Source organism: Morone saxatilis, unplaced genomic scaffold (genome assembly GCF_004916995.1).
Source record: "Morone saxatilis isolate NCDOM2014 unplaced genomic scaffold, NCSU_SB_2.0 Contig19, whole genome shotgun sequence".
In the NCBI taxonomy this organism is placed as follows: Eukaryota; Metazoa; Chordata; class Actinopteri; family Moronidae; genus Morone; species Morone saxatilis.
The window spans coordinates 454,912-465,182 of NW_023339751.1; the positions used below are offsets into that span (position 1 = coordinate 454,912).

A 10,271-nucleotide genomic window follows, 5' to 3' on the forward strand; every position below is an offset into this window, starting at 1 on the left:
GGAGGAGGAGGAGGAGCAGGGGAGAGGGGAGTTTCCCGCAGCCTTTTTTTGAACGCCACTGATGGGCTCGGTGAGGGAGCTGGGGGGGGGGTCAGCACAAAGAAAAAAAACTGCACCGCTCTCTTCAGGATTTCTGCCTTCTTATTGATGGAGAACTTATGGTTTGGTAGCGGTCGGGACTGCAGGGAGGTCCGCTGTGGGATGAAGGCTGGTGAGGGCGAGGAAGAGGAGGGGAGAGGAGGGGAGGTGGTCCTCTTAAAGGCTTAGAGGAGATTTCAGGAGTGGAGAGTGGATTTGAGTTTGTTTTCCTGTCATGGCTGCCATGTGTGACACTTCCCCAGATGTCTCCTGTTTCTGCATTTGTCTCATCAGCTCCATCTCCATCACTTCCCTCTCTCTGCTGTCTGTCTCTTCCATCTCCGTCTCTCTCTTCTGTTTGTGCTCCTCTGTCCGGTCTCTTTCTGAGATCGTATTGAGGTAGCTTCTTTGTGTCTCATCTTCACCGTGTCTCTGTCGTCTTGTGTGTCATGTCTGTACTGTATCACCTGTTGTCCTGTCCCTTTCGTTATACAGCAACCCCTTTCGAGCACAGGGGGGAGAAACCTGTTATCTGGCATTTTGAGATAGTTGGCATTGGCCGATGAGCAAAAAGAGTCTTCAAGACATGTAGGAGTAAATGTCGACACTTGTTCGCTGCGGCTTTAGAGCAGAAAGATGACAGAAAATGTCAGAGTTCATGCAGCCCATTCATTTGTGCTGTTTTGTGTTTGAAACACATTTGTGTTTCAAGCTTTAACTTTGCTCTTTAAAATGGTTTCTTCTAACCGTCCAGACGAGAGGGTGAAGCTGTATAGCACTCACACATGTCTGTATGGGATATAACACAGCTGATGCCTGCAGGCCTTCCTCTGCCATTCAATTTCCTTTTTCCTTCCACCAAAAGCACACCGGCTCATCAAACCCCACACACTGGACCTGTGAACACGTCTGTTCTGATGGACAATATCAGAAATAACCCAACACACGGGACTCCTGTCATATTTTGTCCTGGTTTTAAATCAGAAGTTATAATTATTTGTAGTAACCTATTTATTAATGTAGCCTATTACTACAATCTGCATTGATGGTAATTTTGTAAAATATTAAAATATTTACTAAAATAAAAGTTTAGTATTAAAGTGTCCCTGACAGAATAAAGAGGGCTCTTTATTCCCATAATACTGCTTTATAACAGAAGAACACGCACACTTATCTCCTCTTTGAAGGCCTCTGTTAGACTTTCAATAACTCTTACAAACATATCTTCTGTTCACTGTTAACCAATGATTATGTTGGCCATGTCATGCACACAGTTCATCTGAAAAGCTCCAAACCTTTCAGTTTATCCTGTTTTTATTGCCTTGAGCCCAAACAAAGAAAGGAACTTGCAATTTAGTTTTGTTTCCACAATTTCCCCAATTTCCTTCTTGTCTTGTTGTTTCCCAGATTGCATAGCGACCTCTCTGACACAGCTGCAAGCACATCTGACTGAAGAGGCTTTCTGACTTCATGACAGCAGTCCTGACAGTGCTGTGTATCTATAGGGACCATCTGTAACCAGGCTATAGATAGCCAGTGTGTAGGTAGGCGGGGGCACTATGGAGATGATGGAGGCAGATATGTGAGGAGTGTCTAGCTGTGGGAAGATGCATGCAGGTGAAGTGGTCTAAACATAGTAAAGCAGAGATAGAGGTCTGCAGCGTACGTGTGGAGGGGAGCATCTCACACACAAACACTGATAGAGGAGATATGCAGCCTGCGGAGTGTGTGTCAAATATTCTGCACTCGTGTGAGATGTTTAGACTTCGGGAAAAGGAAAAGGAGCGTGGCAGTGTGTTTATGCTGAGATGATGAGGACATTGTGTTTCGCCTTGAGAGATGTCTAATGTATGTTAATATGCTTCATTTCGTGTGTGTGTGTGTGTGTGTGTAACAGGTAGCAGATGTTTTCGCTCCAGGGAGAAATGACTTCCTCTGTTATTGTCAAAGAACAACTGTTAGTGGGCCAAGTGTGGAGCTGGGAACCATCACAGCTACTGAGGCAGGCTGTACCACCCCGCTGACTTTCTCACACACTCAGTGAAGAGCTCTGATAACCGCACACAAGAAAACGTTTCCATCCAGCCCCACTTCATTCTTCCTAATGCTGCAGTTCTTCTATACCGTCGTAGGAATTTGACCTCTCTTCTTTACTGGCTTGTGTTTGAGGCTGTTGTAAAACGCTTCAGTGAGCAGAATCGCTTCAAGGATCAGGACCTGTAACGGCTCAAACATGATTTGTTTTTTTAAAGATAACCACCCAACATCTTGCCAGAAATACAAATTCATACATTTTTTCACAGCTGTTAGTCACAATACCAGTTTTCACTTCTCCCTATCAGTCCCAGTGGAAAGGCAGCGTCTTGCTCACTGTTAAAGTGAGGCTTACAAATGGATTGATTGGTCTAGCTGTCAATCAACGTATCAATAACCCTGGTCTCTATAAGCAAAATGAGCTATCATCTTATAACTGCTCATTATATGTTATTGTAATGGTGTTAGAGGCTGTAAAGAGTTCACTGAAAAGTTGCCGCTGTTATTTATTGGTTATGATGCTTTTGTAAATTATTCACATTCTTGTAGTTGACCTTTGACACCTGGGAAGTCAGAAAGGTTAGTGATGGTTGGTTTTATTTATTGGTTATGAGACTGTCGTACAGTAAGTTATACTTCCTGTCTGTTTAAACTTCACAGATACCACTGATTATTATTAATTATTATTGATTATTTGACAGCTTCTGAATTCTGATAAAATGCAATTAAATTCAAAAGTTTTATATAATCCATCAAAAATCTTGATTACAGCTATTCTCATCAAAGTTTTCATAATTTTCAAGTAGTCCTGGTTATTCTGAAAAATAAAATGTGCCATACATTCATTTGAAGCTATTGAGAGACTTTATAAGGCTGATAAAGTTTCAATAATTAAGATTTCTCACTACAATAAGTGCTGGTTGGTGGATTCTCCTGGATTATGAGTTTTTTTCTCGACTGTTACCAAACTACCTGGATTGCTGCTTCCTGTCTGGTGCTGGAGAGAGAGGCTTGCTGTCTCTGCTCTCACTGACTGTTCACATAACGCGATCCTCCTCACGGGAGTGCGTACTGATTTGCCTCTGATCTGGGGACGTATATCAGGGATCTCCCAAAAAAGTTGACAATATCAGGGCTGAAATTACGCAGTGTGAAGTTGGTAGCAGGAAAATTAACCGCTAACGTGTTAACCAGCTGGAAGAAGTCTAGTCACGGCAAGAACTGAACCCTGAACTGAACCCCAAATTTCTCCCTCAATGTTTGTGAATGAGTTAGTTTCTGTTTGTAATGAGCCTTTGCCATCAGTGTTTGAATGGGTGAATGTGGCATGTCATGTAAAGCGATTTGTGGCGCTAAGATCGCCTCTAAACTGTTCTGGACTCTCCGGCTAACCCTCAAACTTCAGCACTGTCCAGAATGAATTGGCTGTTAATCGACAGCACAGATTTGTGTGTCAGAGTTCACCAAAGTTGAACTGATCTGAACGATTCACCTGGATTTAGTTTTCCCCGCGGACAAATCTGCTGATCAAAGAGATTCTTCTGAAATTAATTCTTTCAGTTGGAAATGATTTAAAGTTTTAAATAACTTACTGTAGGTTCTCCTTTAAACTTAAGATAATAGTAACGCATTAAAGTAACCTGATCGTGAAGACAGAACTAACCGACTGATATCAGATTTTCAATGAAAGGCCAAGATCCGACAGATTTATTGGTTCAACTGGAGGCAGTCCCGTCCTCTGGATGGCCTGTGTGGGGCCCTTTTCTTTGATAAAGCAACTTAAAACACACTGGAATCACTTCAATCACTCCAACGTGCCCCAAACCTCTGTTGATACAACCAGAACCGACCTTAACAAGCCCATCGGACAGACCCGGCACTAACCCAAACCGACACCGAACTCCGCTCTCGACACGCGCCAGCAACAGCCCTGGCCCACAATGCCTGGTACAGGCCAGAAGTATTAAAGCTGCGGCCTGTGGTGGTTTGAGGAGGGCCAACTCGACGGATGTAATCCTTTGTGTATTTCCACAACAGAGGCTAAATCAGATGAAGGAGAAGGAGGCTCGAGAATTAAGAGTCTCTTCCTCTGGCGGCAGTGATGTTGGTGTTGTTTTCCCAAACGCATTCTTCTCTGCTCTCTTCCAATAATTGTCTTTTGGTCTGCTGTCAGGGCGGCTGCCTTTGGCCAGTGGTCTACCGGGGCTTTCTGAGAAAACCCTTGGGGTTGAACCAGTGAAAGAATGTGTGGGCCTGTAAACCTCAGCCAGCCTGTTGCTAATATGACATGAGATTTATCTAATCCAGAGGGAATCCTGAGGTTTTGATACTGGTGTCGGAGCCTTGAAACACTGTAAGCTAGTGGGGGCCACATAAGAAAGTCTTTAATGCACTGTGTTTATGGATCAACAGTAACACTGCTTTAGGTTGTATACATGTCTTCTGTACTATTGTTAATCTTCTTCTAATCTGGTCATGATTGAGATTACCAATGATTTAATTTCTCTTCAAATTCCTCAAGGAATCCAGGACCTCCAGTAACTCAAGGTCCTCTTACCAGCTTTTTCCAGAGCTTTCAGACCCATTTTGCAGTATTATTGTGCCAACTCTATCCTCTGATGAACAGTTAGTGCTGCACGATACGGTAAAAACATCTTACTGCGATTAGTTTAAGAGATTTTGCGACTGCGTTATGATTCATGATTAGTTTAATTTTCATTGATAAAACTTAAAATCACCAAACATGTTTTCTTAAATCTGGAGAATATTTGTAAGGCGGAACATCTCTTCAGAACTACAGCACTTTGTTACAATGCTATGCAATGCCTTTTTCAAAAAACTGCAATTTACATAGTATTTATATTAATTGTTCATCTATGAAGATTCGACTCAAACCTCCCCAAAAAAAACATGTAAGTAAACTTAATTAACTATTTACAATTTTCTATATATATATCTATCTTAAATATATAATGTAATATATAATTTTTTCATTCTTGATAAGGGCAAAGACAAAACTCCTAAATGTGAGTGACTACAACAGAATCCAGGTCAGCTGATGCTGCAGATGATCCGTTTCTGAAAATCTACTAAAAATTCATTCTTGACCTCAGAAATAGTAATTAAATAATAATTAAGAGACTGTGAACTGTGAAGAAACTTCTTAAAGGTCCTGTGTGTAACATTGAGGAGGATAAATTGGTAGAAATGTATATAAATATAATATTCATGGGTATGTTTTCATTGGTGTATTATCAGCTGAATGGAGGAATTTGTTTTGGTTAGCTTAGAATGAGCCACAGAGGGAGCGGGTCCTCTTCTACGGAGGCCCCCATGTTTCTACAGTAGCCCAGAACAGACGAACCAAACACTGGATCTAGATGGGACCTTTTGCTTTATATTTTACTGCTTTAGATCATCACCCTTCCACACACACTCAGTCATACACGCATACTCTTGCTGCCAGAACTAAAATATATACGTCTCCCTGGACATAATGGAAATAAGTAACTGCTCCCTCGGGCCTAGTTGAGATCCACTACTGTAACTTTTGACAAAGATGTAATAACACAGCTCTTGCATGCACACACAGACATACACACGCCACTAAATTACTTGGTTGTCACGCCCATGTGCCTATGTGAGAGAGTATGACTTTGTGTCTAGAGTGCATATATAAGCTTTGTTTGTGCAGGAATACGGCTATATAGAGCGAGAGAGTGTGTTTATTTCTGTTTTTATATTTAGCCCGTCTTTATTGGGATCTCTTTTTGCCTAATTGGGCGCGTCCACACTTTGCCTAACCTCTATCTGGTTTTATGTGAATGCCGATTTATATGTTTCTTTGTGCGTGCGTTTTACTGGACTGAGCCATGAATTGGTGTGCAATTATTTGCACTTGCACTTGCTGTGTGTATGTGTGTGTGCTCGCTGCAGCGTGTGGTCAGTCTGTGGTTGCGGCAGTGGGAGGGACAGCAGGGCAGGCTGATAACAGAGTCTGAAGGGACCTCACATCCACCACCACTATTTTTACCAGGCCCAAAAGAGGAGTAAGGCATGTTGCAACACACACTCACACAGAGAAAGACACTCTCACACACACACGCAGCTAAACGCCTCACTAGAAAACAAGGCGTACAAATAGGTTTTGATATTTTTCATATTTAGCACTGCCACAAAATGTTTTTCTGCTCTTTGAAGTTGCAACCTGAATCCCTAGAGGGGGGGTTGATTGTGCTACTAGGGTGATAAAGTTGAAAGGTTATTAGAGAATTAAAGCTGCACTAATCCATATCTTTTCATTAATAATGGATGAAATTAATATGTCTAACATGAAAGCTCGAATGACAAACACACAGAGGATTTTCATCCAGCTCGGCAGCACTTTACTGTCGCTTTCATCTACCACAGCTGTTTTCAGCAAAAAGAAGTTATAAAGCTACCGTACACTACCTGCCCAGCACCAAACGACAAAGTTAGCAATAAGCTTGTATAGTGGAACATTTAGAGCCAGATACTGTGTAAAAATGAAAGTGAAAATGAATGACAGAGTATGAGTCATCATGAAGTTGTGTAAATAATTATGTAAGTATTAAGTATTTTTCTCAATAATTATATTTTTGATATTTTAATCAGTATTTTTGAGTACAAGTGCTATGGTCAGGGCCTTTAAAGGTCTTCAGCACTTGTTTTGGATGTAAACAATGTAGGTTTTAAGAAAGAATTTGCAGAATGTTCAGAACACTGAACTCCACAGGGCACCTTTTAAATGTTTTCAACCTTCTTAAATTAAATTCACTATTCAATATTCTGAGTGTGTAGTAGTTTGATTCAAAGAAGTAAAAGGTTCCTTTAGGTTTAGTGGATGCAGCCGGACTAATTAAAGCATGGTGCCTTATAGTCTTACAGCCGTACCACCCTGAATACACTCAATCTCGGCAGGGTCGGACCTGGTTAGTACATGGATGGGAGATGAGCTGGGAATGACAGGTGCTGTTTGGGTGAATGTGACAGGGCCTTTCTGTGTGGAGTTTGTTCTCCTCGTGTCTGCGTGGGTTTCCTCCAAGGGCTCCGGATTCCCCCCACCATTAAAACATGTATATTAGGTTCTCTTAGGAGTATATTCTCCAGTCAGTGCCCTGGCTCAGATCTGGAGTTGGTCCCACTGCTCCTAGTGCTCAGGATGGGTTAAATGCAGAGGACACATTTCACTATACATTGGACTGTGTATGTGTCAACAAACACAAAAAGACAAAACAATCCACATTTAGACACTTTCAAGGGAAAAATCCTGAAATGTGCTGAACAAAAATGAGCCTGCACCAGGTCTCTGTGCTGCTGTGCTATCGTCTCCCATTCATTTGAGCTTGATCCAATCCCAGCATCTCCTCCCACATGGGGTGTAGTTCTGTACTCTGTCTTTGGGAGGAGGAACAGGGAGGCAGCATTTTCTATAAATATTCCGGTTTTCTCTGTGCTGGGCTGGATTGAGCCGGTTGAGCCTCCCATGCAGGGACTTCCCAAGCCGGTGGATGAGGTGTAGCTGTGGAGTGGAGGGAAGAGAAGGAATGAAGACATAGTGCTCTAACACTGGCACTGGAGCTGCTTCAAAACTAACCTTTTAATGAGCCGCCCTGTGCTTCTGAATGAGTCAACCAATTTCATAACTGGATGTAATAGAACTGAGCACAAAGCATGCCAACAATTACTGAGAATTGACTTTGGTTTGCAGGTTTCAGCAGCCTGCAAGCAAAAAGACTATTCTGAGGAGAAGCCAGAAACTTCCACGTCACTTAAAACATGATTGTTGTTGAGTTTAATGCCAGATGATTTGTTGACCACTAAGTCAAAACTTACAGTCTTTATATTACTATGCCATCCAAGGCTGCTTTTGATATGAAGAAATGTTTTAATCTTCTCAAATTTTCCTGAAATTGGGCCTCCTCACTTTCCTCAGTGCCCATGATTTGTTTGGTTCCATACAACCTTGGTTTGGTTTATATGGTCTCATTACTCTGCCCTTGACGTGTTGGGTTGTAATCCAACAAGTGCAAGAGGCCAGAATGTAGCTGTTTTTACTGATTTAAGACTTGCCAGACATCCAAACCGATGTGATGCAACTGTCCAAACATAGTTAATCAAGATTATTCTAGTCTGGTAGCACTGTAATGAACAAACAGGGTTATAGGATGCTGCTCGAATTATTTACTTCTCTTTTGTCAATCACAAGGTACATCAAGAGAGCATTGCATCAACTGGTCAAACGTGCAAATTTGCAGATAGAAGTTTTACGCAGATGAGCTGTGACCAACTGTGAGCCTATCGTAATGTGAGGTTATGTACGTACGTAACGTAATCGGTTTGTGGATTACTCTTGTACGTTGAGCAGCGCAACTCGTCCATAGCAGGAAACAATGGTGGCTCACCTGGTCACACACAATCTCATATTACAGATAAACAGTAACAGTTAGTGAACAGATTTGAGGAGATAAAATTAGTCAACGCAGTAACAGAATCTTGATTCATATCTGATCAGCACTGCCTAGTTTGACAGTTTGATCTGAGTTTGTACTGTTAATGGCTGTGACTGGGAATGTGCCAGAACTGTTTGCAGAACACGGATATCGGAGACGTATTCTTGGAGTTGTCAGTCACATGAGATTTAAGGAAGTCAATAAGAGGCTCAGTGAATATTCAAGTGGGACTGATCCTTTAGAACCAGCTTTTTGACAGTGGAATCACTTGGAAAAGTTCGATACTTGGTTCGGGAATCGGTTCCAACACTGGCTCCGTGTAGGTGGAAAAGCCCTTTGAAAGTGACAGCGAGTGGAAGAAGGACCCAGGGGTGTGGAAGCTGTTTGTACAAGCCAGTGGGTGTTGCCTGGGCGTGGAGACTGCAGGAGAAGAGAAGGGGCAGGCCAGGACTCAGTGGCCAGGCTTGGTGCTACGTGGTCGGCCTGGTTTTTCCCCACGTTTCCTTCCCTGCACAGCATAATGAATGGCTTCCTACTGGTCTGTGGCCGTGGCCCCGGCTTAAAGAGTATACTTACCAAGGCCCAGAATACACACCCCAGCCAGCCAGCCAGCCAGCCAGCCAGCCAGCCAGCCTGTGTCCTGGCCTCTGAACACTCCCAACCACCAGTCCACCTGCTACAAACTGGCTCAATCACACACTGTCACATCAGCCACAATGAAAAAAAATATTTGATCTCCAATGGGAAACAGACTTTTTGAGAATTCTTCAACATTTTCTGTCACTATTACAGAAACAGAAACAGTGCAGTTACAGAAGTGTTTACGAAGTCACATATTTCCTCCACGGGGGCCAGAGGTCAAGTTGACTGAAGGATGTCTAGAGGGGGTAACATGTCCATCATGTGGTTAAAGGATACTTCCCAGTGCCCAGCACTTGGTGGGATGACAGTGTAGTATTAACATCCCTCAGGCTGTTTGACTCTACATTATGTCTTCAAAAATAATTTTTGATGTCGACTTTGGACTGGCCCAGACTGCCTCAAGTCAGACTTAACCAGAAAACCACTTTTAACAAAAACATTTACCCACATATGCACGTAACTTAATTTCAGTTAAGATTTCCAATTCTTGCTTCACTGTGGATTAGTCACTACCATCGACATATATAGAGACGGACAACATAACAGCTCTTTGAAAGTGAAGCCAAAACATGTCGATGGCCCCCTTGAGGCTGATTGCAGTAGAGGTCATGAAGCCCGCTGCCTCCGTGTTAACAGAAAATGTCCAGTAATTCTAAATAATGTTAATTTAAAGGTCCAGTGTGTAACGTTTAAGAGGGTCTATTGGCAGAAATGTAATATAATATTAATAAGTATGTTTTCATTACCTATAATCACCTGAGAATAGAAATTATTGTGTTTTTGTTACCTTATAATAAGCGTTTCTCCAGAGAGAGTGGGTCCTCTTCCATGGAGGCCACCACGTTAAACCATGTTTCTACAGTAGCCCAGAACAGACAGACCAAACTCTAGCTCTAGATAGGGGTGTTGTGTGTTTTTTGTGAGTTTCACGGCCACCGTAGTTTCTCCTACATGCTTGGCAGGGTGAGGCATGAGCATTGCAATCAGCAGCTACACCGCTTGATGCCACTAAATCCTACACACTGGACCTTAACAGTAGTAATG

At 42.4% G+C, this 10,271-nt stretch overlaps 1 protein-coding gene across 1 annotated transcript in view; it reads left to right on the plus strand.

Moving 5' to 3' along the window:
* The window catches only part of thada (THADA armadillo repeat containing), a gene marked incomplete in the record, with an annotated part of 71,220 nt that overhangs the window by 42,283 nt on the left and 18,666 nt on the right, over positions 1–10,271 (plus strand).